Source organism: Prionailurus bengalensis, chromosome C1, assembly GCF_016509475.1.
Source record: "Prionailurus bengalensis isolate Pbe53 chromosome C1, Fcat_Pben_1.1_paternal_pri, whole genome shotgun sequence".
Lineage (NCBI taxonomy): Eukaryota > Metazoa > Chordata > Mammalia > Carnivora > Felidae > Prionailurus > Prionailurus bengalensis.
The window spans coordinates 251,662-268,816 of record NC_057345.1 but is presented as its reverse complement, the minus strand read 5'-3'; the positions used below and the strand labels follow the sequence as shown (position 1 = coordinate 268,816).

The 17,155-nt window shown below is 58.6% G+C and overlaps 1 protein-coding gene across 1 annotated transcript in view; it reads right to left on the bottom strand.

Annotated features, from left to right (window-relative positions):
- The window catches only part of TTLL10 (tubulin tyrosine ligase like 10), a 60,642-nt gene extending 43,843 nt beyond the window's left edge, over window positions 1–16,799 (bottom strand). The window contains exon 1 of the mRNA XM_043573495.1: window positions 16,645–16,799. The gene's annotated coding sequence lies outside the window, so the exon portion shown is untranslated. The remainder of the gene's footprint in view (window positions 1–16,644) is intronic.
- Between the last annotated feature and the right edge of the window lie 356 nt (window positions 16,800–17,155).

Sequence of the window (17,155 nt, the reverse complement as noted above, 5' to 3'; positions counted from 1 at the left end):
AGGGGTCAGGAAAGGTCATGGATCCTGGTGGAAGGATCTGAGAGGGCTTCAGGGAGTCGGTGGCCTATTTGGGAAATTGTTCTGGAACCAGTCTCTGGTTTGGCCTTGTCCCTATCAAGTCTGAGCAGACTGCCTTACAGACCCTAGAGAAAGAATCATCCAGAAACCCCATATTTATCAGGTAAGGCGGCATCAGGGGACAAGCGGCGGTTGTGGCAATCCCGAGGGGGGCAGAGCCCGACCCGCACCACCAGGCGCCCTCACCCCCGTGGAGCAAGGCAGCTCCGGCCTGGGGCGGGGAGCCTGGGCCTTCAGGGCAGGGCGCACCCTGTGCCTAAGGTGCTACTGGGCCCCCCGAGGGGCCCCTTGTCTGATGCAACCCCAGCACCAGGAAAGGCAGGCGTCGGCTGGGCTGTTGCCACGGCAGGGAGGGAGCTCCACACACCTGCACCCCCTGGCACCCCCGGGCCCCGGGGTGGGGCCTGCCCTTGGCTCCCGCTGGCAGAGGCCTGAGCCCACCTGGGGGCCCTGGCGTGGTGAGGTTCCTTCTGCATCTCCAGGTCCTTGGGGCCCGGCCGAGTTGTCTGGGCCGTGGACCAGCTGCCCTCCCCGGTCCCCCTCCAGCGGAGAAAGCAAGCTAACGAGGCCACTGGGCCCAGCTATCCCCCTCCACCTGGGTAATTGGTCTCCAAAGGCAGAAAAGTGTCATGGAGATGCCTGAGGCTGCCACCAGGGATGGGGCTTGGGAAAATTACCACCCTCTTTTTCCACTCGTTGGAGTCTAATTGTGCTCTGGGGCCGCCCACCCGGCACCAAGCAGATTTGTTTTTCAGACACACACGAGGGAAGCCTGGCTTCCCTGTTTCCAGGGGCACAGATGCCTTCCTGAGCTGAGCCTTCCCGGGCCCATCCACACAGAAACTGGGGGGCAACCGCCTCAGGAGTGAGAGGGCCCGGTGGCCCCAAGCAACACCCGGATCCCATTCTGATGGGATTTGGTTTGATGGGAGACGTGTCTACCAAGGGAGTATTTTTTAATTGAGGTGAAATTCACATAGCGTAAAGCTCACCATTTTACAGTGAACAACTCAGTGGCATTTAGTGCTTTCACGATGTTGTACAACCACCGTCAGCATCTAGTTCCCGAACATTTTAGCCCCCTGAAGGAAGACCCGCCAGGTAGCCCCCTGGCCCCAGGAGCCACCAATGTGCCTCTGTCTCCATGCGCCGGCTGGTCTGGACACTCCTATCAGTGACCCCCACAGCGGCATTGGTCCCGCCACCCTCCCTGTGCTGCTCACCGACGCCAGCAGGAGACCCCCCACCCTCTTGCCCACCCTTCGGGTCGGACAAGAGGAGGCATGGAATTCCATCCACAGACGATTTGTTCACAGTCTGGGCCCTGACCTGTGGGCAGCAGAGAGAGAAGCCGGCAGGGTGCCCTGAGGGGGAGGGGTTTGGGGGATGAGCCACTGCTCCACAGGATGGGGCCGGAGGAGGGTGGCCGGGGCTACCGGGAGGGGGTGACGCAGCACAAGGGAAGCTGGTGGCCTGGGGTGCAGTGGAAATCCAAGGCAGGGCCGGCAGGGTTGGGAGGATGCACAGAGGATGCAGCTTGGGGAAACTGACATGATGGCCACCCAGACGGACCCCTAGGGTGTCAGTGGCCCGAGGACGAGCTCCCATGGGACTCTCGGGTTCGAGAGATCGTTTGTGAAGAGAATCTATGCCCTTCGACAAGCTCGCTGGGCACGAGAGGGGCAGCGGTTGGGAAGGAGTCTGAGCTATTGTCACAAGGTGCTGAGGGTTCACCCCTGAGAAGGGTCAGGGCTCGGCTGAGCCTTCGGCTGTGCCTCGACACTTTGCTTAGAACAGTGGGGGTGGGGGGTGGGGGAGGGCATCTGGGTGGCTCAGTTGGTTAAGCTTCTGACTTTGGCTCAGGTCATGATTTCACGGTTCATGAGTTCAACCCCCACCTTGGGCTCAGGGCTGACAGCTCAGAACCTGGAGCCTGCTTCGAGTTCTATGTCTCCCTCTCTCTCTGCCCCTCCCCTGCTCGTGCTCTGACCGTCTCTCAAAAATAAACAGTAAAAACAGACCAAAAAAGAATTGTTGGTGAGATTGCTGTCACAGCACCTGTGGCTCTGCTAGGCCTGGATTGGCCTTTCCAAGACACTCAGAACTCTGTCCCAGGATTCCAGCATAGCTGGATGGGCCAGGGGCTGGGGTGTAGCAGCCGGGAAAGAAGGGCTCTGGGGACCGGCCTGGGCCTGCCTGTCAGTGGGAGGAAGAAGAGGCAGACGTGGCCGCTGGTGCACAGGTGCTGGGACCTGAGGAGTCCCAACCGCATCAGAGGACAGCGTGAGGGGGGAGGGCAAAGGAGGGAGCTAGACCAGTGGGAGAAGGTCACTGTGACCTTGGCGGGAGGGAGGAGCCAGGCTACGAGTTCTAGAAGTGCTGAGGGAGGAGGCAGTGAGTTTTTTTGTGTGTTGCAGAGGAACAGGTTGGAACTAGAGACATCACTGTGGCCAAGCAGGGTCTTGTTTAAAGTTTATTTATTTTGAGAGAGACAGAGAGAATGGGGGAGGGACAGAGAGAGAGAAAAAATCCCAAGCAGGCTCTGTGCTGTCAGCACAGACTCAGGGCTCGATCCCATGAAACGTGAGATCATGACCTGAGCTGAAATCGAGAGTTGGATGCTCAGCTGCCTGAGCCCCCAGGTGCCCCAAGGAGGGTCTTGTTTAGAGACCTAGGGAACCAAGGGAGCTGGCACCTTCTGACACTGGGGCAGGGCGGGACCCCCAAGGCTAGGGAGGGACAGCATAGGTGGACCCATGAAGGGCACTGACCAGGGCGAGGTGGGGGGTTCACAGGCTGCAGGCCTGTTCACGGAGGCTGGGGTTGTAGGGTGGGGCAGAGAGGCCTCTGTGAGGGCAGCACGTAGTGGGAGGGTGTAGGAAGGCCTGTTAGGACAGAGGGTGGACCCTCGTCCCTGACCAGTGGGGACAGGAGTGGGTACAGTGAGCCCTGTTTGAGAAGCAAGGCTGTGTGGGTGAGGGTGGAGGAAGTGGGCGTGGTCATCTGCGATGGGGCCCTGGGCAGGGGCATGTGCCACTGCTCAGCTCTGGACCTGGAGTCCGGGACACCTGGGGGCCTTTGAGGAGAGGGAATGGGGACAGTCTGAGGGAGAAGCCCAGGGCTGCTTTGATGACAGTGATGGGCCAATATCCTGTCCAGCCAGATGGAGCAGGTGGGCTGGGCAGCCCCTCAAGTCCTTTCGGAAAGTGGACCCTGCCCCCACCCTGGGTCTAAGTGGAGTCTGGGGGCGGCAACACAGGCCCCTTTCTGGTGCCCGCACCTGTACCATGGGTGGGGCCTCCTCTCCTCCCCCATGCTGTGGGCCTCTGGTCTGGCTGAGGCTTGGGACCTGACCCTATGCAGTGCCTCGGCGACCCCTGCATCACATTGGGGTGCATGGTCCTCCAGGGCCCCACTCATTTCTGCCTCAGGATTGGGTGAGGGCTGGGCCAGGGTCCCAGGGATGTGGGAGCCTCTTGAAGACCCTCGGTCCCATTGGGTTGTTTACTGGCCTTGATTGATGGGTGTCCTGGCGGCCAGAGGTTCCTCCTGGAGCCAGATGTAAAGAGACGTCTCCAGGGCTTCTGTCTCTGGGGGTGGGGGTGAGGGCTGGATGCCTAACTAACCTGTCAGGGGCTACTGGACTGCAAAGCTGGGTTGGGCAAGACACCCCATGGCCTGTGCTGGAGACAGAGTATGGCCACTCAGCCACTGAGGCTTCTGGAACCATCCAAGCAAAGTGCAGATGCGTCTGCATCAAGTAGTGATAACCAGGAAAGCTGGAGATCACACGAACAGAAGTCACTCACAAGCAGCCTCGAGTAGTGGACGGGGGGCGGGGGGGGGGGGCACAGGTAACGTGGGCGCCGTGGGCGAGTCCAGTGACTAACCTTAGGGGAATGTCGTGCCCTCGCGGGGATATTCCACACCTCAAACCTGCCTCGGCCACAAGGCACCCACGGCAGCCCTGTCCAGCAGACCCGGAGCTTGGGGTGAAGCAGGAGTCACTAGGGGACCCAGGAGAGGTCCCCGTGCCTGGAATGCTCAGCAGGTTCTCTCACCCTCATTCTGACTTGAGCCCTGAAGCTGCTGCCTCAGAGATGGGGGCCCAAGGCAGAGGGTACCCCATACCCATCACCCTGGCTGCTCTGCTGCCCTCAGGGGGCCCAGGGAAGCTGCCTGAGCCTCTTAGGCTGAAACCAGACCTACCCCTGAAGGCAGTTCTCCACCTGATGCACAGGGACCCCTTGCCCCACGCCCACCCCTGGTTAGCATCCTGGGAAGTTCCCCAAGTCCTGGCCCCACCTGCTCCCCACGGGGCACAGATCACTCTCAGGAGTGTGCCTCTGGGCTGGGCTCTCCGGGCAGCACACCTTGGACAGGGTGTGAGATGCTGGAGGTCACGTGCTCACCCCAGGGCGTCACCCCAGGGCACGGCCTCTTGTCCGAAAAGCTCCCCCACCTGGCCGTGCCTCCCTGGGGGCATCGCCCCTCAGATCTCACCCTACGGACTCCGAGAGACTCCCTCATGTGTCCCCCCAACTCTGCCTGGGTGTTGAGAAGCACTGGGATCACATGGGGGCACCCCAGGCCCTGTGTCTAGGGTGGGGCAGTAGAGGGGGCAGCTCCTAGCCCACCGCCACTCGGCTGCCGCCCCTGGGCCCAGCTCACTCTGGCTGCCCTCCCTCCTCAGGGTCACATGGGGGGTCCTCCCTCCCCGCCAAGCACAGTGCCCCTTTAGACATGGCCCACACCCCCATCATCAAACATCCATGGACGGGGTCACCTCCGTCCCTTTGGGTTCCAGGTCACCTGTCCTGCTCTCTGAGGGTGTGGCTCCCATCCGGGGTTGCTGCCCCCGGACCCCCCTGAGGCATCGACTTCTTCCTCATGTCTGGGCCCCAGGCCAGCTCTGGTCAGGCGAGAGTACACGTGTGTACACGTCAACACCCGTGTGTCCTGTGGACGGACTCCGGGAGCATCTGCGAGGGGCTCGTCTGGGGTCCCAGGGTCCTGAGCAGACTCCGTGTCAGGCGCTGAGGTCAGGATTGGGGTGCGGGTCAGGATTGGGGTGGGTTCACGAGGAGAAGCTCGCACACGGGCGTGCGGCGCGCGTGTGGAAACACAGGCGAGCATCCGTTGGCAGGTAGACAGGCGTGTGGCACGGGCGTTCACATGCGGGGCTGCACACACGTGCACACGCAGCGTCCCCAGGACTCTGTCCCCGCTTCCCGATGCCAGGTGCTAACAGTGAGGGAGGGATGGCATTGGGCCATTGAGGGTGCAGCTCTGCCCTCAGAGGAGCAGGGCGGCGGGGGGGGGGGTTCCACCTGGCAGGAGCCTCTGTGCTTCTGGCTGTTCGCGAGGGGGGCTTTCTGGTTCTTTTCCTTAGGGAACCCCAGAGGAGACCAGCTCGGACCCCGGGCCTTGAGCAGGAGGGTCTGTGGTGGCTGGGAGGGGCCTCGGACAGGGGCTGGCCGGGAGGGGACTGAGATGCCTCCCTGTGGGGGGGGGGCGCGGGGGGCTCTGCAGGGCCAGAGTGGACCAGGAGGCGGCCGGGGGTGCGGTGGGAGTTGGGCCTAGGTCAGCTCACCCCAGGCAGCTGTGGGGAGGCCCCTGTTGTCAGATGCCTGCTCCCCCAAGTCTCTCACACCCCAGTGCCATCCCCATCCTGGGGAACAAAGCTGAAAGGGAAGAGCGGTCTAGGGACATCGGCCCTGACCGGTGCCCAGTAGGGAAGGAGCAAGTCCCCGCTTCCGGGAGATACGGGTGCAGGACCAGAAAGACAGAGGAGCAGACCCACAAGATGTGGGATTTCGTGCAGGAAAAGGAGGAGCTGGTGATTCACCCCCTGGGGGTGGGGGGCGCAGAAGAATGTAGAGCTCTCCTGACAGCGTTCACAAGATAGGACACCCAGAGCCCAGCGCTGCAGGGAGGACGGGTACAAAGCTGACCAAATAGCACATTGTACAATACAACGCGGTGTGAACACTCGCAAGAGGCAAAACACCCAGATACAAAGCACTGAGAAAGGAAAGACACCTGAGCAAACTTAAACTTCAAGACAAGGCCGGCAGAAGGGTTGTAACGAGTCCCACGGGATCAGGGGAGACTGTGCCCACCTCCTCCCACCCCATCCTCCCCCTCAAGGGCACCCCCGGGCACGTTCGCTGGAGATGCCTGGGGGTGTCCTGGCTTTTGCTCAGGACCCAGGAGTCCTGAGGCCACCCCGCCGCCACCCGCCGCTCCTTGCTAAGCCTCCTTCCGTTGTGAGGGACACCTCTCCCCCTTGTCCTTCCCCTTCTCTGCCTTTTGTCTTTTCCGAAGCAAATCCCAGCTCCGGGCCTGAAGCGGAAGCGAAAAGCAGCCCTCAGTGACCGCAGCCGCCGGGAGCCCAGGAGGGCGCTGATGTCGCCAGGAGCCCGGGAACTGCGGCTGGAGAGACGCTGCCTTGGTTTCCGGGCTAAGGCCTCGTGCCATCAAGAAGCCGCCCATAGAAATGAAGCACATCTCTGTCTAAACACAGAGCAACTACATTTTCATTGGCGGCTCCTGCCATCTTGGACCCCAAGTTCTCCTCCACGCGCTGCCCATAACCTAACGCCAGCAGCCACCGCTCGGGGCGCCCTGCCGAGCTCCAGAACCCAGATCCCCAGAAGCTAGGGCCGGGCCATCTGGTGACCTCCCCGGCAGCTGCCACGCTCAGGACAGTGCTGACCCAAAGCTGGAGAGAGCTGTGATCCCGGCCGGGCAGCGAGCGGACTCCCGGCCCACAGACTCCTAGCGGAGAGGGCAAAATGGGGTGTCTCGCTCAGGTCAAGCCAGAGCCTGCGTCAGGCAAGGACGCAAGTAGTGAAGGGTACCACAGCTACCAGATCTCAGGGACACCCGCACCGGCTGACGACACCCCAGGACTGATAACAGGCGGAAGCAGAGGAGGCCTGCGGGGGCCCTAGACTGATTAAATCTGAGTTTGGTTCGCTAGCTCCCCACCCCCTCTGTGTCTTGTCTGTTGTGTGGCTGCTCTTGTGTTTTGCTCTGTGTGCTGTGTGAGAAGCCAAGTTTAATCACGTGGTGAAATGTCATCGAGTTTGGAATCCTGAACTTGCTTTATAATTGTGACTAACTCTGCCTTCCGACTGGGTAAGGCTGACCTGGCGGAAAGACACAACTTGCGTGTACGCCTTCCTAGCGTGCTCACGACACCTGGGCAGGACGGCCCCTCTGTCCTCCGTGCTCCAGGGGCTACCACGTGGGCCAGGAGCACAGCTTTTGGCCACTGTTCTGTCCCTCCCTTCAAGAAACGCAGCGCTGGCCCCACTGTCCTGACTTCGGGGGCTAGCACGTATTTGCTTGACACGAAGGGCACTCAAGACGGCTGCCATCTACCACCTAAGCAAACGAGGCTTTAACACCCGTCACCAGGGAGGACACAATCCTGGGCTGAAAGATGCTTCCTTTAAATTGCACACGCTCGAACTCAGCTTTCTGGAAAATCCACTGCATTCCATAGACTAGCAAAGCCAGGGCTGGCCCTGCTTGGGAAGGGCCTGTCTTGGCCCTGACCGGGGCCCTCCTGCGTGCCCCCCGTGCCTGGGCTCCTGCTCCACGAACCCACAGGGCTTGGAGCTCCCTGCCCCTGTCTCTCAGGGGTTCCCCTACGGTGCCTGCCCAGAGAACGAGGTTGCTGAGTTTCCAGATTGTGATGGAAGCTCAGGGAAGCGGTCAGACCCAGGGAGAGGAAGGGCCACACCCTGTTCTGAGAAGGTGGAAAGCAGGAAGGAGCTCATGGCTTCCAGCCAGGTGGAGCCCGTGTGGGTGGGATGGGCCTGGCCTGGCCAGCCGGTGAGATTGGCGGCGGGTCAAGACCGCTCCAGTCCTAGTGAGACCCAAGAAAGCAAAGCCTGTGGTTCTCTGTGAGGCTGATATAGTCAGTGTGCTGCCTCCCGGTGCCCCCCACCCCCCATAGACGAGCAGGAGGCCTGAAGGCCACAGTGGGGGTGGGGGGCCACCTCTGGAAATGAACCAAATGGGGTGAGAGGTGGATGGCCCAGGACAGGGCCAGAGGACGCTGCAATGCTGGTGCCTGGCTGCCAGCTCCAGATGCACATTCCTCTGTGTGTGTGCACGCCGGTGGCTGTACATGGGGGATATGGGGGGTTGGGAGGGGGTGACCTTGTGTACGTGTTACTGGACACATGTGTGACTAGCATGTGCGTGAGACAAACCTGAAAGGGAAGAGCGGTTTGGGGACATCGGCCCTGACAGGTGTCCAAGAGGGAAGGAGCAAGTCCCCGAATCCCAGAGATACGGGTGCAGGTCCCATACGCGGAGCCCGGAGGAGGAAGGCAGTTGGAGGCACAGGGAAGGGGACTGGGAGGGGCCCAGAAGAGCAGGGGGTGCGGGTGGCCCAGGCTCCTGACCCTCTGGGGGTGGGCTGTGCCTGAGAGGCCAGAGAGACCCCAGCCCTCCTTCCCACTAATGCTGCTTGTGTCTCCCCCTTCCGTCAGCTCCTGTGACAGAACACCCTGAACCCTTCCTCAAGGCCACAGCGATTTGGACCCAGGCCCAGAGGCTGTGCCACAGCCCTGAAGCGGGCCAGCTGGGGGTTGGAGGGGTCCTTTCTCCAGGAAGCCCCTCCCTCTGTAGGTCCCCAAAGCCCCCAGGGGGATGCTCCTGCATTTAGGCTGGGGGGGGGGGGCGGTGCCTGGGACACTGCAGGTGGCCTAGTCCCCAGAAGGACCCACACAAGGCCCACTGCAGAGGGCTGGGGAGCTGAGGACCACAGGATCCAGGCCTTGTGATGGGGGGGCCCACGACCCAGCACAGGGCTGGGGAGGCTGGGGCTGTAAGGCGCCTGCCCTTCTCCAGGAAACCCGCTCCGAAAGGGTGATAGGGACACATAGGCGCGCCATGAGAAGCATGCTTGCCTGCCTTCCCCAGGCTCCCCTTCTGTCCACGGGGCAGCCGGAGAGGCTGGGGAGGGGCCCATGCAGACGTGGGGCAGGAGGCTGGGGCAACCTCGGGCCTCTTAACCCTACACTCACATCTTCCTGCCGGGTCCCCCCCCCCCCCCCCCACCTCACCGCCTCGCACAGACCAGGGGAGGGGGTGTGGACACCCCGCCTGGAGGATCCGCCCCTCAGAGCCAGGCAGGCAGGGGCGGGCCACCCGCCTTTGTCTCCCGCACCTGGCGGGGCTCGGGTTTCCTTATGCAAAGCTGGGCTTCCCACCCACCCTCCCAGGATGGGCCCAGTCCCCAGGGTGAGGCCACCACAAAGCACCCTGATTGCTTTGTTTGCTGGAAAACCAAAGAAGAGGAGGGGCGGAGGGGTCGAGGACAGGTGCCCGACTCCAGAGGCCCTGGTGCCTGTGAGTTTGCAGAGGGAGTGGGAGGAGGGCTGCCTTGGTCCCCCTCCTAGTCTCGATTGGACCCAGCCGACCAGCAGGAGTGAGGCCGCTAGCCCCACAAAGGTGCAGGTGGCCAAGTACTCAGGGCAAATTGAACTCCTGGGCCTGGGACAGGCCTCCGGCCCTCTTGCCCCCGTAGGTTTGCCACCCCGCCCCCAGGGTCCCAAGCAGATCGGTGGGGAGAGGGTTAAGCTGGCCTGGGTGGTGCACCTCTGTTTGCAGGAGAAATGCACCTGCTCCCGAGTTAATCCAGACAAATGAAGGTGAGACTGCATGAGTCCCCCAGAAGAGAGATCCGCCCTCCTGTCTGTCTCTGGCAGCCTCACCTAGGCAGAGGCACTCATGTCCACCCCAGAGCCTGCTCCCACCCGCTTCCGGCCTTCCGGCCCGGAGGGCGGGACGCAGGCGTCTGTGCACATCAGAGAAGTTCTGTATTTGGGCTGTACCAGCAGGAGTGCAGCCTCAGCACCGTGCCGCCCCGCCCCCCTGCCGGCAGCTGTCCGGGCCCGGAGCCCTGCACCCCAAGAGCTGAGACCCCCATCCCGCGCTCTGTGCCCCCTTTGTTGTCTGGGAGTGACGGGAGCCATCCCTCAGGGTAAAGGCCCTCATGGCACCCACAACACTGTTGCCTCAGACACACAGCAGAGACCGGGACTCTCTCTGCGGCTTGACAGCTGACATCCCACGGGCCACCAGCAGCCTCTCCAGTACAGGTACCTCTGACCCACCTCACTCTGCTACAAGGTGGCCACAGCTGCAAATTGTGCCCCCCCCCCCCGCCAGCCCAACCCAGCCTGTCCACCTGGTGTGCCCAGAGCCTGGTCCCACGGTCCCGCAGTCCTCCACTCACCAGCCCCCAGACACTGTGTCCTACAGGCCTCTGCTCAGCCCAGACCTCCAAGGGCTGCCTCCTGCACCCCCCCAGCACCCCCCTGTGTTTCTCAGCTCTGCCTGCACCCCACGGGCTGCCCCTGCCCCACCTCCCCAGGGCACAAAGAGCTGGGGAGTAAGTGGCTCTCTTGGCCTCGGAGGATATGTGTGGGCACGAAGCTGCGGATGTGGACCCCCCTCCCTTAGTTCCCTCTATGGGCACCCGGGAGCTGAGGAGGGGGCCATGGCAGGCCCTCAGCCCAGGCTTGGGCACGCACTGTTACCCCTGTGGCCACAGGCCACAATGACCCCGAGACCCTGCTTTCTGGCCTAGGGACACCGGTGCTCCTGTGTGATTCACATCCCACACGGGAGCGCGTCAGGACAGGGAGTGGCTTAGGAGACACTCCCGCCTGCGGATTATTACGCCTCCCACCTCAGTGTTCACTGGCTGCACCCGGCGGCTTGAGATCCTGGTGGGTGTTTTCACTGTGGAAATGGGCAAATGCCACAACCGGGTGCCCACCCCCGGGGCCAGCTGTTAAACATTCACCAGCTTACCATGGCCTGGGACATCCCACTCCCTGGAGAGGGAGGTGGCAAGACCTTCCAGTCCCTGCCCAGGAAGTTGTGGACGGGGTGTGAGGGCACTGGTCTCGTGACCCAAATGCCCTTGGGCAGCCTTCGGCCTGGTCAGCAGGACGGTAGGAGCAGCGGACAGTGGCCTTGGGACCTGGTTTCCCACAGAGCCCTGGGGGATGGTCAGAGGCTGCGGGCGGCACACCGCTTTGGGAGGGGGGGGTCACAGAGAGGGGCTCTCCCTAAACCCTCGGAAGGCACAGGCATGTTGGTCTGGGCCTAAGTTGGAGCAGCCCTCTGGTGGCACTGCTGGAGGGGGTGTGATTATGGTCAGGTGGCCCACCCGCCCCTCCACACCACTCTCTTCCGGCCTGGAGGAAACCTGGTTTAAAAAAAGCCATGCCCCCTCACAAATGGGACACTGATGAGGCTCGGGTTTGAGCCAAGGTCAGTGTCGGCCACAGATTGGGCCCCAGCCTCCATCTGTCCTCTTCCCCGGCCTTGGTGGTCGGTCCACCCCTCCTCAACAAGACCCTGCTGTCCCCAAGGACTTCTCATGGGGCCAGTCCTTCTGTGGGACTTCACCCTGTCACCAGATCCCATATTCCACCTCTGAAAGCTGTTTCCTGGGGGCCAACACAGATGTGGGCCCCCAACATAGATGCCGGCTCTAGGGTCCTCTTTGTGACCACGTTCTGGGCACCTGTTCACAGAACACTGGAAAGAGTTGGCACCCATCCTGTGGGGGATCCATGGGGGTCCTGCAGAGTCCTTCCCAAGACAGTGAGAAGTTCTCAGAGATGCCCAGGGTGTGATGGCAGCTCTGGGGCCCCAGGGTCACGGGCCTGCCTGTGTGGGGACCTTCCCTCCCTCAAGGCCACCACACAGCGATGTCCTGGGAGGTAGGAATGGCTCTCTCGGATGTTGTTGTTGGGATGTTATTGGGATTAACAGGATGTGAGGAATGGGTTTATGGAGAGAAGTGGCTGATCTGTTCTGGTTTTCAGAGTGGGATGGCAGGAAGGGAGGGGGCAGAAGGCCCGAGAGGGGTCTGTGCAAGGAGAGGGCAAGCCTGGACTTGGATTTCCCAGTGAGCTGATGTTCAGTTGTGCCTCTGTTTCTTAGGAGAGACAGAAGCTTTCGTGTCTTCCCGACCACTAACTCTTCACAGGCCCAAGCAAGGGAAATTACGAGGAAGATGTGCAAATTAATCAAACTGTTCTCTTTCAGGAAAACCAAACACGGAATCTACTCTCTAGGACACTTCCCTCTCCCAAGACCAATGACCCACTGGGTCAAACTCCAGAAAACTATACGCTTGTCCAAACAGACCCAGGAACCCCTAGCCTAGCCTGTCAAATCATTTCATGGACAGACATTGTGGGTGTCCCCAAAGTTCCTGCTGCTGACCCTGGCACAGACCTGACAGATTAGAGGGAAAGGCCATTGTTCTGTTCCTTGAGGTGGGGGGCGGGGGGGGGGGACAGGTTTCTACAGAAACAGTTAAAGCCCCACCCAGGGTTAATCAAGCAGGGGAAGGAGTGAGACATTCAAATGCAAGGCCAGTTGTCCCACTGGCTGCCTTCCCACCACTGCCTGGGAGCAGAGACTCTGAATCTAATGCAGGAGCCCCCCCGCAGGGACCAACCAGCTTGACACTGGGGCCTACCGAGCCCCTGGGCTAGTGGGGAGGGCGTCATGTGCCTCCAGCTCCCAGCCCCTCTCACTCATGGCCTCCCTGAGCAGTAGAGAAGATGACATTTGTGCACACAGGAGCGTCACGCTTGCGATGACCCCATTTGGGAAGGACGCACCAACAGCCAAAGACGGGAGACGCTGGCCCACCACCGGGGGCACTACAGATAGACCAGAACCCCTTCCTGGGCACCATGGACAGACTGAACACACTCAACGCGCCCAGCCAGCCCTTGCGAGTGCTCTCTCTGCCTCCCATCACACGCTGTGAGCTGCCGCAGGACACCTTCCCTCGGGCCTCCTTGCAGGCTCCCAGTGGAGTGCTCCTGATTCCTGCATCCCCCATAGCACGAGAGCTTGCTCTCCCCACAGGCGCCTGTGTAGCTGTTGGTGCTTCACTTGTTCGGTTTTGCAAGTATGACTCCTCCCAAGCGACACTTCACCTCCAATGAAGCCAGGTGCCCACCCAGGAACCCTTACAACAGGTGCACAGTCCCCACCGCCCAGGGTTCTCAGCTGCCTCCTGGGGGTTGTCACCCTCAAAATGATGACTGATACTCTGCAGGGTAGCTTGGCCTGCTCCCCAAGGCCAGAAGCTCCTTCTCTGCCCAGTCTTGCTTCTCTGTTCTCTGAGGCACCCCTCCCCACAGTACTCCTCTTGCACAGGATCCCCTGCCCCAGGCTCTGCTTCCAGAAAATGAGCGAGTGTCTGAGTTTTGCCTTCCCGAGAACTAGTGAATCTGAACTTTTCTCAATTCTGATGGCCCATGGATGTGATCATTGGCTCACTGGGCCATGGCCCACTCCTATCTTTCCATAGAATATCTTGTGTTTTTCTTTTCTTTTTTAAAAAAAATTTTTAAAAATGTTTATTTATTTTTGAAAAAGAGAGAGGCAGAGTGTGAGCAGGGGCGGGGGAAGGGCAGAGAGAGAGGGAGACACAGAACTTGAAGTGGGGTCCAGGTTCTGTACTGTCAGCACAGAGCCTGATGCGGGGCTCAAACTCACAAACTGTGAGATCATGACCTGAGCTGAAGTCAGATGCATAACTGACTGAGCCACCCAGGCGTCCCTATCTTGTGTTTTGCTTGACAATTTATCAGTTCTTAATTCTGATTCAACTCTGATTTAACTTTGCTATAGCAAGCATGACTGGAAGGAAATAGGTGCAGAAATGTATTTATCATGTTTCTTCAGAGTCTATACAAGAGGAAAACTTGAAAAGGAGAGATTGTCAATATCCTCAATGAGATGAGAGAAAATAGTGTGACCACAGTAAAAGATCAGAATGCTGTAGAAATAAATATTCAGAGAACAAAAATGTACTCTTGGAAATTAATATTACAGAAGAATGAAAAGCTCGATGAAGGAGTTGGAACACGGAATAAAAGCATTTCCTTGAAAGTGAAGCCACAATACTGGGAAAAGGAATTCAGAAAGGTCATTAGGGGCCTGCCAAAGAGGTCCAGGATCCTGATATTTACCACAGAAAGAGGAAACAGAGAAAAGGGAAGAGAAGAAATAATTTAAAATTAGTAATTCAAGAAAATTTTTTGGAACTGAAGGACAGGAATTCCCAGACCAAAAGAGCCACCGGGCATCTAGCAAAAGGGATGGAAGTGAATCCACACAAAGGTCATTTTCATGAACCGTCAGATCACTCAGGACAAAAAGAAGCCCCTAAACACCTCTAGCAAGAAGAAACAAGCGGTTTCCATACCACAGATCAGGACTTAAACAACGTCGCCTTTACCCACAGCAACATCAGAAGCTGGGAGACACTGAAACAGTTCTCACATTATGGAGGGAAAATGGTTCTATACCCAACCAAACTATCACACAAGTGGATTAAAGATATTTTAAAGCCTTGTGTCTGCCATGTGCCCTTTCTCAGGAAGCTACTGAAGGACGTGCTCCACTAGAACAGGGACTAATTAAGAAACGGCAAGCCTCAGATCCAGGAAAATCCAACCCAGGGGAGCAGCAAAAGGAATCTTCAGGATGCAGATCAAGGAGTTCTTGAGGGGCCAGTCCTGCCGTGGACCCAGGGAGAGCTGACCAGGCTCCTTAGAAATACTCCGTGTGTTTGAATTTAAGCCACTGGCAAGAATCTAAGGATGAATTAGCAATGAGTTCAGAGAAAACTCAGCAAGCATGAGAAAAGAAAGGTGATTATTAACTCCAGGGAAAACAACACGTGTGTGGGGTGGAACAATAACCATGGCATGCCACAGGCCTGGTATGAATACAAATCTAATCCCTGAGTACAGAGCTAACTAAAATTATAACTCCATTGAAAACAGGGGGCACAAGTGTGGGGAGAGGTGGAAGGAGTAAAAGCTATCGTCCACAGAATGAATTCAGTGGACAAATACCTAAAACAGAAACACCAGGAAACTGTGGCTTAATCATGTTGTTGCACAGATGCATGTAAATAACACAAAAGTTATCTGGAATATGGAAGTTGTCTTTGGAGACAGCATAGGGGGTGACTGGGAGGCTGTGTTTGTCCAAGCCTCATAGGAATGCCTGACTCTTAAGCTACACACAAGTGTAACTTTGATAAAAAATGAAATAAGGGGCGCCTGGGTGGCTCAGTTGGTTGAGCGCCCAACTTTGGCTCAGGTCATGATCTAATGGTTCGTGAGTTCGAGCCCCACATCGGTTTGCTGCCGTCAGCACAGAGCCCCCTTCAGATCCTGTGTACCCACCCCCTGCAGCCCTTCCCCCACTCACAGCCACATGCGCTCTCTCTCTCCCTCTCTCTCAAAAATAAATACACATTAAACAAATGAAATAAAAATTCAGTCGGTATACTTTGCACCCTGTGAGGCCTGGCAACCACTTCAGTAATGTTGGAATGACCTGTAATTAAAGCTCAAACTTCTCTGCTCTCCTACGGTAAGTGACCTTGTCACACTCTCCACTCCTCTTTTGATAGTTGATATTCAGCAGGGACAACATCCGTTTCCCCGTGATGGGGCCTCACGGAGTCTAGTGCTCCCACCCTGAGTCCACCGTTCTGGGCAGGCATAGTCTCCGCCACATTCTGCCCATTTTGTCATGAGACCACTCAAGGCTTAGCCCTACTGTGGACCATCCTGTGTTTTAGGCCACGTCTTGTTTCATGTCCTCACGTTACCGTGACACCCTGGGCTCCGAATCTCAGCAGGGTTCAATTTCAGCTTTGATGGAGGAAGCTGGCCCTACCCCAGCCGGTCGTGAATTCCGCACCTTTAGAGTAGTTACGCATAGTACACGTGTGTCTTGTGAAATGGAATAACTTTGGTTTCCTTGCCGGCACTTTCTGGCCATTGTCACGTCTAGGAAACAGGAATGATCTCAGTCTTGATCCCTTTCTCCTTGGGCCCCCAGGATCCTGGCTGTCATCTTCAGAGATGGCCAGGTAATAAGTGAACATTCTAGGGACTTAACAATCATTCTTTCCCGGAGGATGCCCGAAAACACCCACACCATTCACAGAGGGCAAAGACCCCCATTCTGCTGGGGAGACTGTGTGTCACCTCATGGCCTTTGTATGCAGCCACATGGGGCTGGATTTCCAACAGGTCACGGAGCTGTGGGATCTCAGGCAGCCTGCCCGGCCAGCACAGGCCCAGTGCCCCCTCCGCCCCCCCCCGCCCCCCCCAGATATCTTCCAACACTCCCAAAGATGGGCCTTGGGCACAGTCCCTCCCCCTCCCCCAACAAATAGTAGAAACACCACCAGTTTTCTGTAAGACCCCTTCAGCTGACGCAGCCCCTTCCAAAGGCCCCCACTCTTTCTCTCTTGAAAGCTCATGGGCTAGGACCTCCCCATGGTCCCTCATGTTTCAGTGCCATCGGCAGCACCAGGACATCCCAGAGACTGTGGGCTGGACCACAGCTCCGAAAGAAAAAGTTCAGGTTGGTGGGGACTTTCAGACCAGCTCCGATTACAAGTGATGAGGTCACTGTAGACCCCACGAGACAAACCTCTCCCTGACGCTTTCCCAGAAGCCTCGGTCCTACCTGGTCCCTGTGGGGACAGCCGGGCGGCGGGGCAGGTGGGCAGGTCGGCAGGCTCGGCTCCCAGGGCTGCCTTATCGTGGCCTGGCTGGGCGGAATGTGGTGGAAACCTTTGCCTGGTACAACCGGCCTCTGCAGCACAGCCCAGGAATTTTGCGTTGAATAATTTTTAACTTCTGCTCTGAGAAAAAACCAGGGCTGTATATAGTGTCTGTCTACATAGGAATGCCAAGCGGCTTTCACTTAAAAGTAAATACCTCAATAATAACAAGGAAACCTGCCTTGGGAGAAAAAAAAGAGAGAAAAGAACAGAAAAAGAAAGCAGTCACAGGGGCTTAGGGACCATTCGGCTGGGCTACAGGCCAGGTCTTACCTCCCCTTCTGTGGTGAAGCCGGGGCGCTGACTCCCTCACACTCTGGGTACAAAGCCGGCTTGACGGCCGCTCCCCCACCCCTCATCCCCCCACCTCCCCCGGCCTGTAACTCCTCACCCAGGACTGATTTCTCTCAACGG